The following is a 22771-nucleotide window of genomic DNA, read 5'->3' as shown; positions in this document are numbered from 1 at the left end:
TCTTTAATATCCTTTGAAGGCATTTGGCCAAGTAGGAGTGCTGGAGAGCTTTGGGGAATACTAAACCTTGATTTGCTATGATTTAGAACAAAGTAAGTAGGAAGAGTATTATGCTGTGATTCCATTTTGATTTTCAAAAGCTCATTATTAAAATACCAGCTTTCTCCTGCTAATGCTAAAAATACTGCATGTGTACACTAAACTTCTGCAATTTTTGGTTTAATAATACGGGATTTCTCCAGTTACGGCTGCTTGAGAGCCTTCCTGTGATTGTTCTTATGTTTGTTTTGAGGATTATTTAATTTTTAGTGACATACCTTCCTCAACAGTGAAAACAACACTATTTACAAAAGGATATAATGAAAGAATACAGCAGTGCATTGCTTTATGATAAATCCTGACATCCTTCAGACATACACACAACGGCATTTGGTCCTTTGCAGTGATATATAAGACCTCACCAAAGTGCTCTACACTGTCCTCTCAAAATCAATAGTGAGAGTCAGATTTACTTGCTTTTATATGCTTTCATCCATCCATCTTTCTCTCAGTGCATGTCTACAGCAGATTCATAAGGTAGATTGATCTTTTTAGATTGTTTTTAAAGCACAGTATAAATTCTGTTCTAAAATATCCCTGCAGAGATGAGTGCCCTTAGCAGCTCCAGTCTTCCTTGACTGGCCTGTATTAACCAGAGTTGGAATGTGTGGGCATTAACTGTGTTGACATGAAAGAGCAGTAGCTGTTAATAGTGTTATTCTTGCTGAATAAACTAAACTTCTGACCCCCACTGAATTTAAGAAGCCAGCCTTGTTAAAGGTTTGGCACCAGAAATGAAGTATTAAAAAAAGTGCATTCTGGTCAGGAATGACATTCCATTTACCAGTTTCACAGCACTCTACTGGTTTTAAAAGTCCTGTTAGTTAACAGAAATTAACTCCCTTAACCTTATCCCAGTTTGTCTAAAAAAATTTCTGAAACAACTCCCGAGTTCAGTGACGGCATGTTTGAGTGAAACAGTTTTGAATGTGCCTGTTTTCACAGTTTTACAAATACTGTTTGGCAACACTACAGCTATGAGTGACTACAGTAATAGATAAAATGGGATTCTAAATTACTCTAGAAATATAGCTAGAATGTAGATTTAAGAGACTGAACACAATTGGTATGATTCGTATTATATGGTTTGTACTGTGCTTTTTGTGTTTTACTGTTTCAGACCCTGCTGACTGAAGAAAATAACAAATTTTACTCTGTTTTTCCTGGTGTTCACAATCAACACTATTATGAAAAATGAGTTTCTAATGATCATTTTTGCATTTTAATTACGTTTTGACATTTGGGGCACACATACATATATATATATTTAGCTGTTTTCAAATTTTCTGACATGTTCATGAAAGCAGCTTGCATGAAGCCGTTTCTGCCAAATTACAGAAAACAGGGTGCAGATGGGTTTTCTATTTATCCTTAACAGAAGGAAGATTATCGGATACTCATTTTCTTCAGTTACAATTTTGACTTTAATTAGGCCAGAACATGACCTTCCCTAAATTGGTTTAAATCCAGAATATTCTCACTGAAATCTTCGTAATTGGTGACATCTAAAACCATCTTGATGTTCATAATGACCAACTGATTTACAAATTTCTTTTATGATGCCCATATGTTTCTTTCCTCCTCACTCCCTTCACTGCTTTCCAAAACCTAATAAAAACACATGTACAAACTGACACCTATCTAGCTGCCTATATATCTTGAAAGATTTTTAATGTTAAGACAATTCTAAGCAGCTAAGGTATGGAAATTTCTGACCTTTGCTTGTGTTTTGAGATTTGAATTATTTTGTGTCTGATTTAGCTGCTGTATAAAATGAATTGTGAGTTGATTAGAATAGGCTTATAGAATGTCTGCATACTCGATGCGACCTATGGACCAAATGCAGCAACTAGCTGTGGGAATGCAAATATAAGAAAGGATGTGGTGATCACAGTTATTATAAGAAGAGTAGACTGAGTAGAGGAAGACTAAATCAGACAGTTTATATAGAACTTATTATTAAATGTAATATATGCTTTGTAGAGGAGAAGCCATATACTTGAGAATTCATGTTTTGAAGGTTTTGGGTGTCTGAAATAGCCAGTTTTCTTTTAGGAATGTTAAACAAGTTGTCGTGTTCTGTTGCATTTCTTCTTAAAGGTCAGAAAAAGGATGATGTTTGGTTTTGTGAGTCATATTTTTAAGATAATCACTCCAAGGAGGGGGGTGGGGAAGCAGCATTGGATTTCAGACAAAATTGTGGCAGATCAAAGAAAGCGTTGTTAATACAGCTCTTTTCATTTATTCCATGCCAATCTATTCAGTTGACTTGATCAGCAGATTTAATAAATTAGACGTTTTTGCTAGTGTCTCAGTCTTAAGAAGTGTAGAGGGAAGCTGGCATCTGAAGGCTGTCACAATTATTACAGGGCTTTGTAACTAACCATAGCAGGTTACTCATATAATTGACTGAGACTGCTGGTTATCACATGGGCATTTCTCAGTTGCGCTAGCAAGTTGTGTAGTGCTTAATTTCTAAAAATGTATACTGTAGGCATTTTCATCTGCATAATAACCTTGTTTGAATATGATTTAATAATGTGTCCAAGGTGGTGTTAATGGCTGTAGAAAGGAATATTGAAGGAACTAGCTGAGGCTATCCTGAAGTAGTGGGATGGGAAATGGTTATGGGCAAATGAAATTGAGTGTTGGCAGCTGACATAGTTATTTGACACCAGAAACTACCATCTGGTAACAGTAGAAGTCCTTCACAAAAAGAAGCTTGGTAGTGTTATTGGAGTGTATTTTTTGTTGGTTGGTTGGTTCTTCGGGTACTCTGGGAAAGAGCTGCTAAAAGTCTGTATTTCTATACTGAGAAATAAGGTTTATCTAGGATCAGATACTCGCTAAATCGTGTAATTATCTTCTGGGGAAGAGAGCAGTAATTGTTTCTTACTGCCTGGAGGACACAAAAATGACTCAGAAAAAAGGGAAACCACCAACCAACTTTCTAAATTGCTTAGAGCTTGCTTTTTTGTATAGTTTCTCACACATAGTTGCCCTGGGTCATGTCCTGTTTTTGGTTCAGCATCTAGTAGCAGAGTCTGCCTTTAGATGTGGGAAGTACTAGTTGTGGTGATGTCCTGTTTGCTTGAAAACTGTGTAGGAGACAGCCATCCGTCATCTTTCTGCCTTTGTGTGCAGAACAAACTGTCTGTATGTGGCAGGAGTTCTTGCATTGCTGTGCTGATGTTCTGTCTCTTTGTGCAGTTTGGGTACAACTTGTTGTTGTTATTCAGTAACAAATAATGGGGAAATCAGCTGTATTTAAAGTGCCCTCTTATTATGGCTGGCTTCTTGATTTTTATAACTTTAGACTAGTTGTCAAGTGTAAGAAATAGGAATCTGCTGGATCTCAAAAAACTGATGGGACCATCTCAAGGGTATTCCAGATTTATCCTAGTATCAGTTCTGATGCTATCTTGCAGAAATTTTCAGTAGAAAGGAGAATGCTACAATGACAAAGAGGCATGCTGGTACTTGTGTATGGATTTTCCACCCTGGCACGCTTGCAACAAATATGCATAGATGTTGTTTTGAAAACATACCTGTTGCACAGATCTGATGTGGATTCCTCCCTGTATTGTCCCATAAGCAGGTCCGTTACCTGGTGCACTGTGCTGATTCACACACAGATACGAGGCATTCCTATCTTTTTCTTCTAGTTTGCGCAAAGCAGGGAGCTAGGTGGCAATCCACAAAAACTAGCTCCCCTCAGCACACAGTAAAACATTTTATACACTTTGAACAATTGCTTACAATTATGTTTAGTCACACTAAATTCTCATGGGTTCCTAGGGAGCCTCATTTCCATTTAAAGGTACAGCATTCTTTGTTTTTGCTTGTCCTGTCTCTTCTTGTATTTATGGTGTCTATTCCTTTTCCCATGGCCATGTTTTCTTAACTGTAAGAATTAACTAACATCCTCTGTTTTTCAATATTTTTTCTTGTTTTTCACTGAATATTTACATATTTTCTCTAAATTTCAAGTTAAATAACAGACTAGCCTTCTGTTAATCATGTATCTGCAAGCGGATTGACTACAGCAGCCTTACTATGTGGTTATTTTTGCAAAAACTGTTTAAAAAGAACAGTCTGTTATAAGTGTCTTTGGTTATGTATGTGTTTGTACATGTGTGTCGAAGTGAGGGTGTGTATGTGTTTATAGAAATAGAATTAGAATAATGAGAAGTAGTCTGATTGTCTCTGATTCACCTTAGCAGTTTCTGTGGGTTTAACAATCACATTTTCCTACTTTCACAAATGCAAAGCCGTGATGAAACAATGAAACTTCCAATGCTGAAAGCCGTGTCAAATATGTAAACAAATGCAGGAATTAGAGATATTATAAAAAACCCCCACTGTGTTATCAAAGAACATTATGATAATTTATGGAAATTTGGATAAACATGATTAAATCACACTTGTCTTGAGCTCAGGCAAAGTTTAGAGAGAAAGGTGGTATGCTTTATCAAATCAAGTGATACAGTTGTAAATACAGGTAAGCTTTCAGACCAGTGCATTTATATTCTGTCCTTTCTGTGTAACGTAGACCGTTGACTTGGTGGGTACAGGAAGCAGTGGTTTGGTATTGTTAATGACCATATTCAGTTCAGAACTGAAAAACAGTGGGTGTTTTTATAGGAGAGAAGCATAAAGATATCCACTGCTCCAAATCAGGCTTTGTTGTGTCCATTACTGAGAAGTGGTTTGTGGAGAAGATAGATTTTCTGGCTAGCTACATTAACAGAAAATGTAAAATCCAGGCATTTTCTACTGTCATGTGAGTCATCTGCTGACCAGTATGAATGTAAGCCAGTATCAAAATGTCATCTCTTCAGAAAAACGCCTATACATATGTTTATATTTTAGAGTTGTTATGTTTAATTTTTCCTCATTCTACTGTCTGTGATACCATATCAGTATATCAGGGAAAAAATTTAAGAAGGCTGAGATAGGTGGTTCTTTATAGGTGATAGGTGGTTCTTCAGGAGACGTTCACTGTCCCATATTATCAATGACACTTGGAGTCTGACACCTACTACGTGTTACGTAGAAACTTGTAGCAAAAGAGAAGTGGGCTCTCTGTCACAATGGGAATTCCCAGGCTTACATAAAAATGTATGTGGTTTACGAAAGCTCTACTTACTTTACAACAATAGTTTGGGAGATTGTACTTTGGGATGTACATAGAGTGAGAAAAGTTTTAAGAGTTTGATGTTACAGGATTCAGACCGTGAGAAGGATTTAGCTCTAGGTTTGTTGGTTCTGAGGGGCCTTTTTGATCTACAGTTTGCCTGACTGTATCAGTGTATGTGCTTGTTTAGGGACATAAATTCTGACATTGACCTGTAACTGGCTTCTGCAGTGTTTCTTGCATGTTTGTTTGAAACGTAACGTTGCTGGCCTGTGTTAGAGGCAAAGAGTGGGCTAGATGGACAGCTTGCTCAAAGCCACTATGGCAGTAATTTAATTTTGATATGTTTTATTGCCATAACATAAAATGTTTATGCTGAGAGAACCAAAAAGGGAACTGTTTTTGACTGAATTACAGAATCATTTAGGTTGGAAAACACCTTTTACATCATCAATCCAACCTTTAACCTAATGCTGGCCAAGTCCACCACTAATGATTCACCTAAGTGCCACATCTACGCATCTTTTCAATACCTGCAGGGATGATGACTCAACCTCTTCCCTGGGTAGCCTGTTCTAATGCTTGACAACCCTTTCAGTGAAGAAATTTTTCCTAGTATCCAGCCTAAACCTTCCCTGGCACAACTTGAAGCCATTTCCTCTTGTCCTATCACTTGTTACTTGGGAGAAGATACCGACCCCCAGCTGCCTACAGCCTCCTGACAGGGAGCTGTAGGGAGCGATAAGGTCTCCCTTCGGCCTCCTCTCCAGGCTAAACACCCCCAGTTCCCTCAGCCGCTCCTTATAAGTCAAATGTCACACACAACCTTCAATTTCCTAATTAGACAAGTATTTGTAGTCTATTTGATACTGTCTTCATCTAAAATAAATGAATCAAATATTAGTTTTGGAGCCAAACCCCTGTGTATCCACAGAGGCCCCTTAAAATGGGTTTTGAACAGGTGGGATTGGCTCTTATGAACCAGGTGTATATGGTTGAGTTGATGTGGCTTTAATGAGTTGTCATGAATCACCTGGGCTACCATAACCAAACCTTTGCAGGCTCTTTGTTCACAGCAAACAGTAGATAAATCGTGTCAGAATAAATCTCCTCAGTGAAGGAGAAACGCAAAATAGGTTATGGATGTTCCCCGCTGGCAGAGCTATAATGTCAGATTGGGAGGTATTTTGACCTCCTTGAGCTTAATTCTGATTCTTTTACAAAGTACTTTTTTCCAAAAAAGTTCAATTAGTCATTGATTTGAAGAGTAATTTAAGTTTAAAGCTGTGTTTTTCTAGGTGATGGAAAGCATTACAGATTAGTGGAGATCTGTAACAGGCGGGGGTGGTGGTGGTGGGGGGTGGGTGAGAAGAAAAAAGAGGTGAAAACAGAGCCACTGCTAATTTCCAGGCTTTCTTACTGTCACAGAGAAGTCAACGCAGTTCATCGCCCCTTCCATTCCTTCCCAACACCGTTGCTTCAGAAGAGTTTTGAAGACTGCAGATCACTACTGGAAGAATAGCACTTCGGAAACTTGTGTAAAGATGCTGTTATATATTAAATCTGGTGTTTAAATGTCAGTGTTCCTCTGAACGTAGAGACACCACAGGGTCTAACTAGTGCTAGTCCTACAACTTTTATTTAGAGAGGCTGCATGTCTCTGTTGCATGGGGGGTTGTGTGATTTGTTCACTGCCTAGAGCTTGCCTTGTTGCTTCAGTCTCACATATATAGATCTAATGCTAAGCAGAATGTAGGCACAGTACAGTTGCAAAAACTGACCAAAAATATCCAAAGTGTCTTACTTAGCCAGGTAGTAATGGCTGTCTTATCTAAAGGGACCTGGCAACTGCCACATTTTACAGCTCAATGATAAGACTTGGTGCAACTGTCTTGGTATAACCCAAAACAGAGAATTAAAAAAAACTTAACAGATTCCAGGCAGTGCTTACATAAAAAGCTGCATATTGCCAGACTGCTACAGAGGAAGACTCCCAGTGCTGCTTGTACATACATAGAAAATTATCCCTTTTACAAACAAGCATATGGGGCCAGGGAGGGTGCATAGAAAAAGGAAGGAGGATAATTGAGATTGGAAACTTTTGCTTGGAGCTATTTGAATGTGAAACTGAGCTGGCTCAAGCGGTGAGGTTATGAACACTAAAGGAGTTGCTTTAAGAAAATCAACAGTTTTGAGCATTTACTGCTCAAAAGCAAAATCTCAATAGCAGCAGATTGCTTACAAGTGAGAACCGTTCCAGTACAAAATACTTGAAACATGTGGTGTTTGGATTTGTAGATAGCAGGGGGGAGAGATGACTGCTAATGAAGAAAGTGTGTATGCATGCAAGTGTTTTCTTACTGAATAAATACCACTGGAGTAAGGAATGAAGGCACAACTGCAATGGTATCTTTAACTGGTGTGGCTCAGGGATTAAACCACTTACTTACAAAAGTTCTCATGGTCACTCTTAATTTTGTACATAGTTTTAACTACTTGGAACGAGCTGTGGTCTTCAAGTTTCGTTACACTCCTAAGTATTGCTGGTGAATGAGAGGTTCTCTTGTTTGCTGGAGTGTATGTTTTCACTAATACAGATTAATATAAATGTAATAAAATATTTTATTTTTCCCTGCATTTCAGGCTATGTAGTGAAAAGCTGCTTTTGGCATTGGGACTAAATTGCCTGTGTAAGATCAGCAGCTGGCCTAACATCCAGCTTTTGATGTTTTAGAGTCAGTGGAAACTTACATTTTGTCACCCTGAGGGCATATTCATAATTATTTCCAGATATTACTGATGTGGTAGTAACTAGCTACTAGTCTGGAACTCATGGTGACAAAAGGCAATCCAAAAAGCAGAAGGAAAACCTCAATTTAGAAATTTTGAACAGTGAAGAGTTCTTTGGCCTTCAGGGTTACTAAAAGATTACAGCTTGTACTTTTGCTCTAAAAGAGGGAGACAGGAAAGGTAGAGGTTGAGGGTGAAGACAAAGAATATAAAAAAAAGAAAAGCTCAGGGGAAATAGCTTTCTTGATTTAGACTGAAAAACTAGGTCTAGATGTACTAGCATTGCAATGGAAACCATAATTGAGGTTCAACAATTTTACATCCCCTAATGCCATGAGATTTAGGTGAAAACCCCACAAAACTATCTGGGATAAAAAACAAAAGGCTAGTATTAGGGAACTTCACTTTCTTTTTTTTTTTTTAAGGAGTATCAGCTAAAGCAGAAATTATACGTCCAGCAAAAAATAACAGTTTAAATCTCAAAGAATTTTTAAGGGGATATAGCTATCTAAATAAAAGGCAATAGAATTAATTTTTAAGGGCAGAATTTATAGCCCTTGTTAACGTTTTAATCAGAATAAGAATATTTAAGAAACGCCTTCTTTTCCCCTACTTCCCCCCCCCCCCCCCCCCCCCCCCCCCCCCAAATAGCTGTCACTTACTTGTTAAGCTTAGCTGGGAAGTTTATTAGGGCTTTGCTTGGGGTGATATTTTAGTATAGTTAAGTGATTTTGGTTTGTTTGTGTTTTGTTGTTTTTTCTGTATGAGCATTGACAGGCAGATCAGGCCACTTGCTTTTTCTCTAGGGGCTTAGCCAACAGTGTAAAGATCTCCATTAATAACATGGAACTGGAGTGAGTTGACTGAAGGTTACAATTCTGTAGCCTGTCCCTAACACTGAGGATGAGTGGGCGAGTGTTGGGGAGAATCAGTTTCAAGTCGAGGCAGTTCCAGATCGGTCTTCAGTTAATCTAGAGGTGTCTTTCTTTCCCCAGTCACTTAAAACTTCTGCATTTAAGTGGGTTGAAACAAGTAATTACGTTTTACTGCCTGTTTACTTTCCCCTACAGTGACTGAACTTCTTAACCTTGCATTCATCTAGAGCTGGCTTTTGTGGATCCTTTAAAGCCTGAGGCTATGTGACCCCCCTCTTGTCGGAAGATTTTAGAAACAGAGTCTCAGGTTTCACTAAAGGAGCTGTTTTCCTTAGGGAAAAGATAAGCTGATGTCAACTTTAAGCAGAGTATGACTTCTAACATGTGTTGTGGATTTAAAAAAAAAAGCTTACTTTTTAGGGTTTTTTCTCTACAATTGTATTAAAGTCCCAAAAGTTATGACTGTAGGTTCTGTGGTTTCTGAAAAAGTTTTGCAGTGAATTAGTATTTGCTTCTTGAGCAATTTTGTTCAAACCACTACCTGTGGCAGTGAAGCCAGTACAAGTTTGTCTGCATCCGAGCCAGTTTTAACTGCTGGCTATTGGTAGACTAAATTTAGCTGCAGTGGGAGTATCACTGGTTACAAACCCGAGCAATAATAATAATAAAAAAAATACCAAAAATTGTTCCTGGATTGCAGCAATTCCCAGCTAGAGACCCATATTTAGAGGTGATACAACCTGAACTAAGGCCAGTGGAAGCTACTAATGTTTGCTACTTAATGCAGATCAGATCAGTTTTGTTGAATTCTGAGAGGACGACATTTCAGCATGGTCTGCACATGCTTGAAAAAGCTTTTAATTTTTCCATTCTTGTATAAAGGAAAGAAGTTTTCCTTGGTAGTCTTAAAAAACTTAAGAATTCCGTATTTCTGAGCATGTTAGACCTATGTAACTCTTAAGCAGCAATATAGTTTCGTTCCTTGACAAGCAGCCAATTTCTGAGTTTTTTCAACTTCACCAGGTTTTTTTTCAAATCCCAGCTAGGCTCCCTTTCTTCCAGAGTGGATGGCTAGTTGAGATGGGAGTGAGAGATCTTGGTTTTGAAACATAGTGACATAGTAGTTTGTTTCTCATTAAATTAGCTAGTCAGGGTTTGTTAGGAACAGATTTAGCTGGAAAAGCGTTCATAGTTCTCGTGGGGAGAGAAAAGGAGGCGTTGATGTTGTTCTCACAAGCGCAGTAGAAGGCTGAGAGATCTCCAGTCCTTCCAGCTTCCCCTGGCCCAGCCTGGGAGAGCGGAGGCATTCACTGAACCACATGCTTGTTCTTCCAGTCTGGCCTTTTTGGAAACTTCCCACAGCAAACCTTCACATCTTATTTGAGAGTCATCCCTTAGGTTTTTTTTTTACCTCGAAATGGGTTTTGAATGACTATACCTCCCCTGCAGACAACTTCCTGTTGGCACTGGGAATGAACTTGTGCAGCGTTTCGGTCATTTATTTCATGACACCCAGTCTGGAGGTTTTTCCACAAGAACTGAAAGGCAGTTTCTCCTTCAGATGAAGATTAAAGCTGGTGCAGAGTTTCAGATTTACCAACTGATGGTGCATTTTTACGAAACATGAACCAGAAGGCTAATGCCATTTCTTCCTTGATTCTGGCCACACAAGCGGCACATGAAATTAGTAAAAATAAGGGGGGTGGGGGTGGGGTGGGGGTGGGGTGGGGAGAGTGACTCATAACGGGCAGGAGTAAATCTGTGCTTGGTTTTGCTTCAAGGCAGTGGGTGGTGATTGGGTTACAAATGGTTCTGTTGGTGCAGACAAGCAAGTGACAGGAAATAACTTAGAGAAAATGTTTTTGAATCCCCAAAGCATTATCTTCAAGGAGCACAGTTAGTAATGCTGTTCTGAAAAGAAACCTCCATTTGGACAGACAGCTTGATGCAGGCAAAGCCGCTAATTTGTTTTCAGCTTCAAGGAGATTTAGTCTTTGCATCCTTGGCAGTAACACACAATGTAATTGTTTCCCTTCTCCTTAATCTTCAGTCTAGCTCCATTGGCTTAGTGTAGCTGGGGAGGGCTGGAATGCTGACTGAATGAGCTGCACTGGATAGCTTCTCCTAACACGCGGGAAGTTACGTTAGGACTCCTCTGGCTTCCTAGTATGTGAGGAGAACACTCACTGTTCTTGTCATGATTGCTTGTCGCAGAAACCCTTTTGCGCAGAAAGGAAAACAAATTGTTGGGTATGAAAAGGAGGTGACAGAATTAATGTTCTCAGACTGGCAATGTTACTCAGTTATTAGTGGTTCTCCATAAATGCAGCTTTGCTTTCATCTGTTTTCTCCTCTTTGTTCCACAAAAGTAATTTTGTAACCCTGCGATTTTTAAATACTTTAAAAAACATAACTGTGCAGCAGGACATTCGTTTGCATTCCTGTTACTCAGTTTGGCAATGTTTGTGGTCAGCAGCTGCTTACGCTTTTGGAATATGTGCCATTAACGTACCACTGGAATAAACCTAGCTCAATTCACCAAAAATACAATCTTCAGAGAAGGGATGTAGCATGTCATTGAGCAATTAAATTATTTAGTCAATCCAGTGGTTAAACTTGGGTCAGCTTTGAAGGGTAAATTTCATTGCTGGGATACATTCTTGGCTATGAATGAATGCATGAATAATCTTTCTTTGAACCTTAAGATGCACAATAGACACAATAACTCTTGAGTTGAACTCTTGAGAGTGGGCTGATTTATGGGCAGCTGTTGAAAGTGCTCGTAGTCAAATTATTTTTTCATCTGTGAAGTAGAAACCTGTAATATACTAATTACTGTATACCATTGCAATAGTAGACATACAAAAGCTGTGCCAGTCTTTACTACGGGTTTTTAATCTATAGATTAAAAGGAGAAGTAATGACTTTGACATGCTACACTACCATAAACTGAGAATCACTTGTCAGGGCTGCAGCAGATAAACAACTGAAGGCGTTACTGACCTCAGCTGTCAGCCAGTTGATCTGTGTAAGTTGCCTCCCATTTAGCAGAGGCAACAACAGGGATTGTGCACGCTTCTCAGTGCCAGCAAGTTCACAAACCTGTGTAAGCCAGTGCTAGTTTCATTTACATTAATGCTGTGATGGTGGGTGACTATATCTGCCCCATGTGTTTCTACCCTCCCTGCCTCTAGGGCTGTAGCCTCGAGCAAAGCGCTGGGGCAGATGCACTGGAGGGGGTGGCGTCACCCACTCCATCAACATTTGGCCAACTTTATCTGCTGGAGGGCATAGTTGTGAGAAAGATCAAGAGAGGTCTGTTCTGTGACCTCAGCAGTAGTGTCTTGGCACAGTGCCTTTCCAGTGCCGGGAAGGAGGGGAGTGGTCTTGTCTCAATACTCATTTCTGAGCTATTGTGTCTGCATCGCACAGTGCTAGGAAGTTTGCTGATGGTTGTGAGGCATTCTGCACTGTTAAAATTGTGTCATGGAAGTTGTTTTTTAGGGGGTTCTTCTGAGAATTAGTTGCAGAAGGAGCAATTTGATTTTATTTTCTCTCAGTTAACAGGCCAAGCAGATGGGAAAGCAGACCTGGAGTAGTTTGCTGGCTGGCTGCCATGATTCTGTAAATTTTGATTTGTGTGGATATGTAACAGTTTTATTTTTCCCTTTTTGGAAATATATGCTTGTAAGTCTTTGGGAAATTAATCGTTGGTTTCCTGTGAAATGTGCACTTGTAAAACAAATGTTGTAGCAATGTGCCATGCAGACCCTGTTGTGTCAGTTAGGAAGTGTGACATCAGCAAACTCCATAGGCTGTCAAAGGCTAAAGCACTTTTCAAAGCATCATTCCTTCACAGCTCTCCAGAGAAAGGATTAAAGAAATGACAGAAATTTGAACTGCGGTTCAGCACAGTTTTATTGTTTGCCTTTGCCACTCCAAAGGCACAGGGTTTGTAATTCTCTCCAAATGAGATTTTTAATGCCATTTGACCGTACAGTATTTTGTATTTTAAATTAATAAGGCATTCAAATTTGAAAAAAAACTGTATTAACAACTAAATGTGAGTTGATCAAAACTTGGAAATCTTAAATTTAATGTTCCACAGGGGGAAAGATGAAAACTACAACTCACGTTTCACCCTTGGTCTGTCTCCCCTGCACTTCCACACCAGAATGACCTGCAAGAAAAGAGTTACTTAAGCATTTATTAACTGTGGTATTGATGATGACATTGGCAGTAATTACACGCCAAGAGAGCTAGATTTAACAGTAAAAAATGCTAGGGATTTAAGCACATGACTGACAGCCTGGGTCATAGTTCTTTTTTTGTAGCTTTTTCCCTGGAAATTTAAAGAACTGAGATTCGCACTGTTCAGCATTTGAATCTTCGAGATCAAAAGGCCTTTCCTTCAAAGAGTTTCATGTTGTTATTTAAATGGTAATTGGCTCTATCCTCAGTTTGACTGTGAGCATTTTAACTTTAGTAGGTTTGGGATTTTCATTATTTTCAATTCTGTGCTTCTAATGGAGGAGGTGATTTGAGGAATGACAAAGATTAATTGCAAATTTGGAAGCTAGTTACTAGTGACAAGAGTTGATAACTTTTGGGAACGCATATATGCTGTTGGAGCAACACATGTTCCATAATGAATGATTTTGCTGCTGTAATGATCTGCCTCTTCTTTACTGGTGACTTTTACATCTGGAGTAGTTCCTCCCTGACAGGTGAATGTTTCTGTATAGTGTGGAATGTGAAGTAGCCATAAATTACGGGATTTGTTAAACTATTTGCCTGCAAACTTTTGGTTCAGTACAGCACTCTCTGGAGGGAAGGTCATGACCATGAAACTCTGATCTCCAGGGAGGCAGTGCTCGGAAGAGTGGTAATCGTTGGTGAATACCTTCTATTGTAAACTTCAGTACTTTCTGGTAGTGAGAAAGTTACGGCCCCATGATGTTTTTAGGAGACAGAACCAACATTTTGCTTTAATTCTTATTCACTCCTTGCTGAATTGGACTTCAGTTCGTCTTCTGTAAAGTCCATTACCTCCAGCTGTCACCGTGCTGAAGAAACATAAAACCTATACTTGTTACCCAGAAAAGGCTAAAATACTTTTACAGACAAACGTATTGCTATGTGATGTGACTATCATTGAAGTAAGTAAACTGTTGTTGAAGAGCATGATTGTATTTCCTGTGCTTAGTGACTTGGTTTTCTTTCTACAGGCGGTGGGGGAGAGACAAAAACCAAGAGACCCTCAGGTATAATTGCTGCTAAAGTGCTAAGCTGTATTCAGGATTAAAGTGTCTTCCTGATAAACATTAAACAAGAACCTGCAGGCCTGGGTCAGAGAAACAAACAGATGAATGTGACAGTTTTCAAAATGCAACAATTCAATTTATAAGTGTAAGGGAAAGAGGCATCTGAGGAGTCTACAGAGGGGTCTTTGTATTTGTCGTGTACCACAAGGACTGCATTAAGAACCTCTGGTGTTTTCTAATAATGTTAGAGGTATCTTCCCATTCACATGTTCATTTTCTACTGGCTTTAGACCACCCAACATCACATCTAACCTGCAGCGTTTTTTTCTTGCAGCCTCTTTCCTACCCTCCCCCAAACGTATGGTGCATGTGTATTCAGGTTTTTGCTTTCTGTTCACGGAGGTATCCAGCTGGGAAAATATAGTGTGTACAATATTCTCTGCCTTCAGCTGACATTGCTCCTAAATTGCAACAGAAACACTGCTATCAGCAGCTTAATAGCAGGTAGAATACAGCTCTACGTATCAAGTCTCAGCAGGATACAGAAACTATGGTTACCAAATTTCCGAAGAGAAAGGATTGGGAGGGAAAGTTTTTATAGAAGAATAACTGGGGACGGGAGCAGTGAGAAACACTTAAAATGGATTCATTGAAAGCAGCCTTTTTTTTTTTTTTTTTTTTTTTTTTTTTTTTTTTTTTGGGGGGGGGGGGGCGGGGGGGCGGGGCAGGGGAAGGCTTATGAGGCTGACTCCGTGGCTTCAGGATTTGCTTTTTGCAGAATTGTTGTTTCAGAAGACCTCAAGAGAGGTTTCTATTATAAGCAGCGCAAAAAAAGCAGTGCAACAGTCTTTCCTCTCTGGTCCTTAAAAACCCTAGCTTCCACACCCATTCCTTGAAATACTTTTTGAAAAATATGTAATACTTAACTGCTGCTGTAGTATAAGGTGTTTATGGCGGAAAGTCTGGGTCAGCCACAGTGCATTTATGCAGGAAATACAGGTTTGGTGGAAATAGACTAATAAACAGCATTATGTTTCTAGTCACAAGATTTAATAAGTTTCCATTTTGCCTGCGGCTCTATTTAAACCCAAATCTTGACTGAAGAACGTCAGCATAGGTTAGAAGGTAACCTCACAGCATAGGTTAGAAAATGTATCACGACACTGAAATAAAATAATTTATTCAGGATTTTTTTTGTTTGGTTGGGGTTTTTTTTTGTTTTTTTCTTTGGTTGGTTCACGGAGGGCATTAAGTCAGATGAGATCTTGTTTATCACAGGTGGTTCTGTTCTTTGTGACTGTGGCAGAAAGGCCAGCAAACAATGACCTTAAGTTGTGCAAGAAGATTCAAATGAGACATGAGAAAAGCATTTCTAACAGCAAGGATAATGAGGCTGTGGAGTATGTTTTCTAGCAGCTTGTCGAGTCTTCTGTTAGAGGAAAATCTATGCAAACATTTTTCAGGATAAGTGCTGATACTGTTTCAGAAATAGCAGGGGTGGAGTGGACAACTTTTTGAGGACCTCCTGGCTCTATAGTTTGGTGTTTCTAAGAGCAGGATAGTCCATAATGGATTTGGTCGGTGTTATACTTCTCACACAGGGAATTTCCTAGGAAATGAGGACACAGGGTGTCACCTTCTTTATTTTTTTCTAGATTTGAAATTAGTTGAGCAGCATTAATGAAGTATTTTTAAATGGAAGTAAAAAGGAAATTGTGCTGCTTAAACCAGGGCTATATATAAATTATAGCAGACAGCTATTAATCAAGGGCTCATGGGAACCGAATATGGAACAGAGAACAACTCTTACAGACAGCCTAGTAATGAAGAGACCAACTGTTGAATCTATACATCTGAAGGAAAAAGAAGGAGAGTTTCTTTGCTGGCAGGTTACCTCTATGCTAGGCTTAAGCTTTAATTTTTAATACCAATACTAGCAAGTAAATATCTCATAATTCTGAAGGATGCTTTTCCAGTAACCTTTGCTCTTCTGTAATGTAATCTTTTAAAGCTGTATTACGAGGAGTGAGAGAAGGCAGTCTTACAAACATACCAAGGCACCGAGATCCAAGAATACCGTTGAGTCTGAGTGAGGCACATAAATAACACTAATCTTCCTTCTGTGAGGACAGCTGTTAGTTTCAGTTTGGAGAGTAATAAAGATATACTGCTCTTCTCCCTCAGTTTTTCAAACTATTTTCAATGGAGTATTTTCCCAGCAGTTAATATGTATTAGCATTTTTTGTTTGTTTCTTTATGGGATGTATCGGTTGTATGCTTAGTTTTGCTAGGAGCAAGGGGGAAAACAAGACACCTCTTCAAGGTTTCAAAGACACAGCCAGGTGTATTTTATTTATGGCTTCTATTAGACAGTTGGCAGCCAGCCATAAAGAGACAGAATTTCACTCTGAGTCTTTACACTTTTCTCATTCTTTCCTCATTATTTCCTACCACTTACTGGTAGTAGTAGTTAAGATTTTCCTAGTTCTCTGTTGTTTTCCCTGTAGGTGACTTTCCTGTGGCAGAGAAAGGCTTATAGTGCGCTTTACCAACAAAGTTCTCTTTGATTCATCATTCACTTGGGTTCTTTCTGCGGTCCTCCCTTGCACTCCTGAAGTTTTATGAAGTCTAAAGATACATGAATTTCTCAGTTGGTCAGCCATATAGTTTTGTAAAAGAAGACTTTACCTGTTTGATTATCTAACTGAATCTTTTCGCCACTGAGCAACTGGCTTGCAAATTATTACATTTCTCTCTGCCTAGAATCTCTAAAAGAGGATGTTTTCTCATAGACAACAAGAGAAAATTCTACACTCCTCTAGAAGTATTTTATGCAGATATTCACTAATCTCCCATTGAGAAGGCCTTGAAGAAAAGACATCTTCAGCCAATAACAACCTAACTCCTGATTGTGCCTGCTACATTCTCCATACATAGACAGGACAGGTGAGATGGTAGAATCAGAGAAATAATTTTAAAGCAGTTTTATCTAGAATTCATCCTTTATGTCTGCAGTGGCTATCACTGTGGATAGCCGATAACCAGAGCAATTTGGAAGTTTCTGTATGCAGCACCTTTGCTTTAAAAAATAACGACCAAAATTGACTCAAATCTTTTTGGAAGCATTCTGCCTTGATTGCCGAGGGACTGTTAATTACGTAGGTGGGAAATCCTTTGGAGAGAAGAAATTGTCTTTCTACTCTCTGAATGTTTCTGATAGTCTCATAAGGTCGAGCCTCCTATCAGTGGGTGTCTATAGGCTGCTTTTCAGCAATTCTCAAATGTACTAGAAGTGGATATATTTAACCCTTGAAGACAGACATATCAGAGACTACAGTAGGTTTTAATTTTTCTAAAATACTGGTTGTTGATCTGTAAAATTTAAAACTACTTCACATAAACTCAGTGGCTACCATTTTGCATAGAATAATTTCTGAACTACCTTAAAGGCTAGCTACTGAAAGAATCACCTGCAGTCTTTTGGTTTAAGGGTGTTTTACTTCCACATCCCAGTTTTTCAAGTTTACCAGGCTTGCCTTTTGTCATTTGTCATCTGAAATACGGAGTCATGTCTTTGCACTAGTCTGTAGGTGATTAAAGATAATACAAAATTTTCTTTTCAGAAAAAACAGAAACTTCTTGAAAGGAATGGTTGTTAAAAGCATCACTGTTTTGGAAATACAAATTGCTTCATGAGTGTTCTTATACCTGCAGGATCCTATCAGTGTAAGCAAAATGTCTGTATGAATAGTCTTTATGAACTCATTGATCAAGTTTGCATTTCTGATGGACCAAATACAGAATTTGTGTTCTCAGAAATAATTCTCGTTCACTAAGTGGAAAACTAAAGGAAAGTTAGAATGGGTTTGTTGGGCAACAAGGAGTCTTTGCCCAATAAATATTTCAATAGTGTCCCTTCAGATTCCAAAACCTTCAAAGGAAAGGGTAAAGGTAGCAGCGTTCTACCATTTTAACCATCCCGTCAGCTGGAAAGAGACCACAAAAACCTGATGTGCGTTTCCTCTGGTGTAGCTGTTCTGTATCCTCAAGCCTTCTTTCTTGGAATCTGATTCATTTCACCAAGCAGCCTTTTTATCTGTCTATCCTCAAAAGGTTTCCTACTAAAAAGAGGTTGTTTCTGATTCTGCATAGTGCATTGGACTCTGCAAAGAGAAGGCTTCTCATAAGTAAGATGCTAGCTGGATCTGGGCTGTCAGTAATGTGGTGAAGGGAAAAAGACATAACCTCTACAAATGTTTTCCATGGACATTCATAAAAAATCTAGTTTAGTCTGGTAGCTAGTAGTTTCAGATCTTTGTTAAGAAGAATCTATCAGTTCCTGTTGTTTAATCTGCAATCTTCAAATCTCCAGTGGTGGTGTTTGTTGCAAAAGCAAGGTGTCCCCCTTCTGTGGAGTTTTCAAAGGTAATTTTAACATTTCTTTCTCAAACTGACATTTGTAGAAGCTCTTCAACCACAATAGGAAAGGTCTTCCAAGAGAAACCATCCCCTTACCAATACCAACCTTACCACTCTTCAAAAGAGGCAGAAACCCCACCATGTTCTTGTGCCCCACAACAGCTGAAAAGAAATGTATGGTTTTTATCTTGATCTGTAATACTTTTTCCTGTCTCTGTCACAGAGGAGGGCGCATGAGAGAGAAACCCAGCCTCTGTAAGCTGAGTAACTAGTTGACTAAAATACCCAACAATCATTGGTGGAACCACAGTAAAGCTGTGAGAAAAAGGTGCCACAGCCTTGTCTGCCTTATGGGTGAGGAGAGGGGCTTCTGCCAAAGATTTGAGAAAGGCAGCCAACTGTCGTTCCTTTCACACCTTCCTGAAGTGTTACAAACTTCTTGTTGTGGCATCTGTTGTTAACTTCATTTGGTTGTCTACCGCTCAGAGATGTGGTCCATCAACAGGAACCCATCGATGGAGACATATGGAGGTCTGACCACTGCCCCATTGGCACCCTTTCTCTGTCAGTGCTGCCTCATTTTCCTGATGAAATGTCCTGATTCTGTATGACTCTGCTCCATCCTTCCCTCTCAGGAGCCTTAATCTTGCACAGAAAGTATAAGGGAGTGAAAATCACAGTGTTGTTTTTGCTGATTACTCTTGTGGTTTCAGATGGTCATCTTCAGGTGATTTTATGTCCTGAAACACAAAGACTCCTCTTTATAAAGCAGACAGGTGAGTTAAAAGATGATAACAACTATACAAATAGTGTGGAAGACCAAGAGCACAGGAGCAGTCTTTCCATGCAGTTGTCTCCCAGCCTACAGGAGGGTGAATATCCACCCCGGTGAACCCCCACAGTCTCCAGGGGTGTAACAAAAAATGCATTGGCTACATGAAACTGCATTCACGCATAAGGACTGATGGAGCTAGATTTTATATGGGTTTAATACATCACACTGATAGTTCACAAAAGGGGGGGTCCCCACATGAGGTATGTAGATTATTCCATGTTGTATGATGGCATCATTTCACTTCCTTCCTTCCTGACAGAAACCATTAGCTGTAGTGGATTAGCTGCTGTCTAAGCGAAAGTTATTCTGACAAAGATGAGCATGTAAGGACTGAGCTGTAGTTTTATATTAGGAGAGAGGTCGGAAAATTAATGCATCAGAAGATTTGAAGAGAAGGAACCAAACACTCCCAGAAGCCTTGTTGTTGTGGCCTGGCAGAAGCTGCTTTTTTATGTGGTCACAGAGAACATAAATGACAATAAAACATGCAGTGAAGAGTTGTACTTAATCTGACCAAGTGTTACACATGAAGTCTTTACCAGTCTTTTCTGGTCCCGCTGTTGCAGGCATATATTTTCAGATAGTCAGTACATTTCCCACTCCCTCCCTTTCACTCCTATTCAAGGGCTGCAGAAATTTAAATTAGCTGACATTTTCAGTATCATACACAGAGAATGAAGGGTTTTACTGGTATGATACCCTAGTTCAAACATGCCGTTTCTTTCTTGCCGCTGCCTCCCCAACAGTTACGCTGTATTACTAAGCACAGTTCACACTGTAGTGGCGAGTGAGCTCACAAACACTGTCATCACAAAGATGGGAAATTAAAATGTTTCTTGCCAAATTTTCTAAAGAAATTGATGGTGTGGAGTAGAAATCAGAATTAGGCTCTTGGGGCTTTTGGTCAGTGTACGGTGCCCTCTCCAGCAAGAGTCTGCATAACAGAATGAAGGAAAGAATTTTCCTCATTAATTCATGTGACAAGGAAGTGAAACAAACCACACAGCTTGTACGACAAAGTTTTTATTGCTTCATAAATTTTATTGAGATAGAGATTAATCAGTTTCCTCTGTGTTTTAAGCAGAGTCAGTTTGTGTTTATTGACATAGGGGAAGCTCATCTGTGTTCAAGAGTAGATCTGTTTTCTGTTAGAAAAGGCTGCACTTCAGAGATATTTTTAATACTATCATGTATTAACTTGACACACCGTGCTTAAGATCTGTGGTTTGGGATTGCTTAATATAACAACAGTTTTTCTACCTGATTGGTTTTGTGATAAGAAGTATCAAGAAAGAGGTACCAAATTATAAGAAAACCACTGTGAGATGCAGCCACAGTTAAAAAATCTTTTTATGCATTTCCAAAAACTTTTCAGTGCTGTATCCACATAAGGACTGCTGCCATATTTACCGAAGCATTTGAAGGATGTTTTCCTCCTCCTTTAGGGAGGAACATAAGCATGGGTGTGTTACATTGTGGCAAACATATTCAAGAATGTCTTTCATTTAAGCTGTAGTATTCATTAGGAGTTTTAAGCTGCCCTAAAACATACAGGAGCATACATAGCCAGCTTTATTTGGGTGCTTCAATAAAGAGAGGTCCGTAGTTGAAATGGAAGCTTAATGAGCTGTGACTATCTGAAAAATGAGACTGTATAGGCTGAGCCCTTGAAACGTCACCCATTTTTTTCCTCTGTTTTACAATAATGATTGTACAAGATGGGATTTGCAGCTCTGAGCAATGAGTTAAATACTTCCAAATCTCCTTGAAATCAATTTCGTCTGATCATGCATGCAGATTGAAAACCATGACTTTGAGATTTACGTTCTGTGAATAAAATTTACGTTCCCTGAAAAGCAAAGGCGGCTGTCATTTCATGCTTCCTAACCTTCATTGTCTATTTCCCTTCGGTACACACAAGCCCAGTGCGCCTGCGCACAGTCTAGAACAGCTTTCTGCTCTGATGATTTTGTTTTATAAAAGTCCTGTTTTCGTTATTGCCTTTATCTATTACATCTGTAAAATTTATTTAAGCAATGACAAATTTCTCTTTGGGGCCTGGAGTCTAAAAGAATAACTACTGTCAGGCTATTTGTAAAAGATTTGTTGAATATGACTCTTCATTAAATTGCGAGGATCTGTGGGTGAGGCTAGCTGTCTGAAGCTGCTGTGAGTAGGTGGGTTATGGGCTGTACTTAGTGAATATACATCATCAGAGAGACAAATGTGCTTCAGCAGCCTCTTGTTTTGTTCAACTAAAATGGGTGTTGATTTTGAAAAGCTCAGCAAAATCACTTGTCGTTTTTCTAAATCGGGTATCATTCATCCTATGGAGCACCCATGAAAAACAGCATTTAGGTTAAATATAGCAGCATTACTTCTCAGCTTTGTAAGCTGACAAGGGTAGCATTACATTTATTTCCCTTCAAAAAAAATGCTCAAGCTGAATGCCGTGCCTGTGAGTGAGAGCTAAATGACAGCACTGCAAATAGGAATCCTAGTGCACTGCGAGTGTGCAGCCCAGGATGCTGCAGCGCCTACCTTTTTACAGTGCTGTGCCAGTTTTTCTCAGCCATGTTTTATGTCCCTGTAGGGACAAGAAATTTAATGCTGCATGTATTGTTACCATTTTAAAGAAAGGAAATAAGAGAATATTCTTAAGGATAAAAACTTGGGTTGCTCATAGTGACCAATACACAGTAGCTACACAAATAAATGGAAAGGCCTGCTGTATTTTTAATTTTTATAATGCTGCTCTGGCACTACCAGTGCTTAGTGCTGTTTATTCAGGTGTCCACCTGAATAACTGTGAAACTTCCATCTTTAGCAGAATCTGAAAAGAAGCTATTTGATGGACTACAAGTTATGAGTACTTCTCATTCTTCACGGTGTAAATATGCTTTTAGCTGAAAGCCAGGGAGGGAGGGGAGTCGTTCATTTGAAGCAAGCTTTTAGTCTGTGCTTGATCTCCTCTGGTTTTGTATGAAAAGCCACATTGGACTGAATGACAGCTGAAAAGGCAAGCTACTGTATCAAGGGATTTAGCAGAAGGAAACTGCTGTTCTTTCAAGCAGCACCTTCCCAGAAAGCTCTCTGAATCTCTTACCAGTTCAGTCCAATTGTGAAGTTAGTGCATTGAAATCATGCAGATGAAACACTTTAATTGAAAGCACCTCTCCCTGTCTTAGTACTGATATTCAGGTTTAGGAAAGTAAGTAAATACTCAGTTCTGACTGTCACTTTCTATTCTGTAATTTAAAATGAGGTTGTCCTTTCCTAAAAGCTGAAGTTATAATGGCAGAATCATCTAAAACTACAGCTAATTAAAAAAAAAAAAAAAAAAAAAAAAAAA

The 22771-nt window shown here is 39.1% G+C and overlaps 1 protein-coding gene across 4 annotated transcripts in view; it reads left to right on the top strand.

Annotated features, from left to right (window-relative positions):
• The window catches only part of ZNF608 (zinc finger protein 608), an 86442-nt gene that overhangs the window by 39216 nt on the left and 24455 nt on the right, over positions 1–22771 (top strand). The window lies entirely within an intron of this gene.

The sequence above is a fragment of the Falco naumanni genome, chromosome Z (assembly GCF_017639655.2).
Source record: "Falco naumanni isolate bFalNau1 chromosome Z, bFalNau1.pat, whole genome shotgun sequence".
NCBI lineage: Eukaryota > Metazoa > Chordata > Aves > Falconiformes > Falconidae > Falco > Falco naumanni.
Note: the sequence above shows the minus strand (reverse complement) of the source record. Positions and strands in the feature narration are given on the sequence as shown.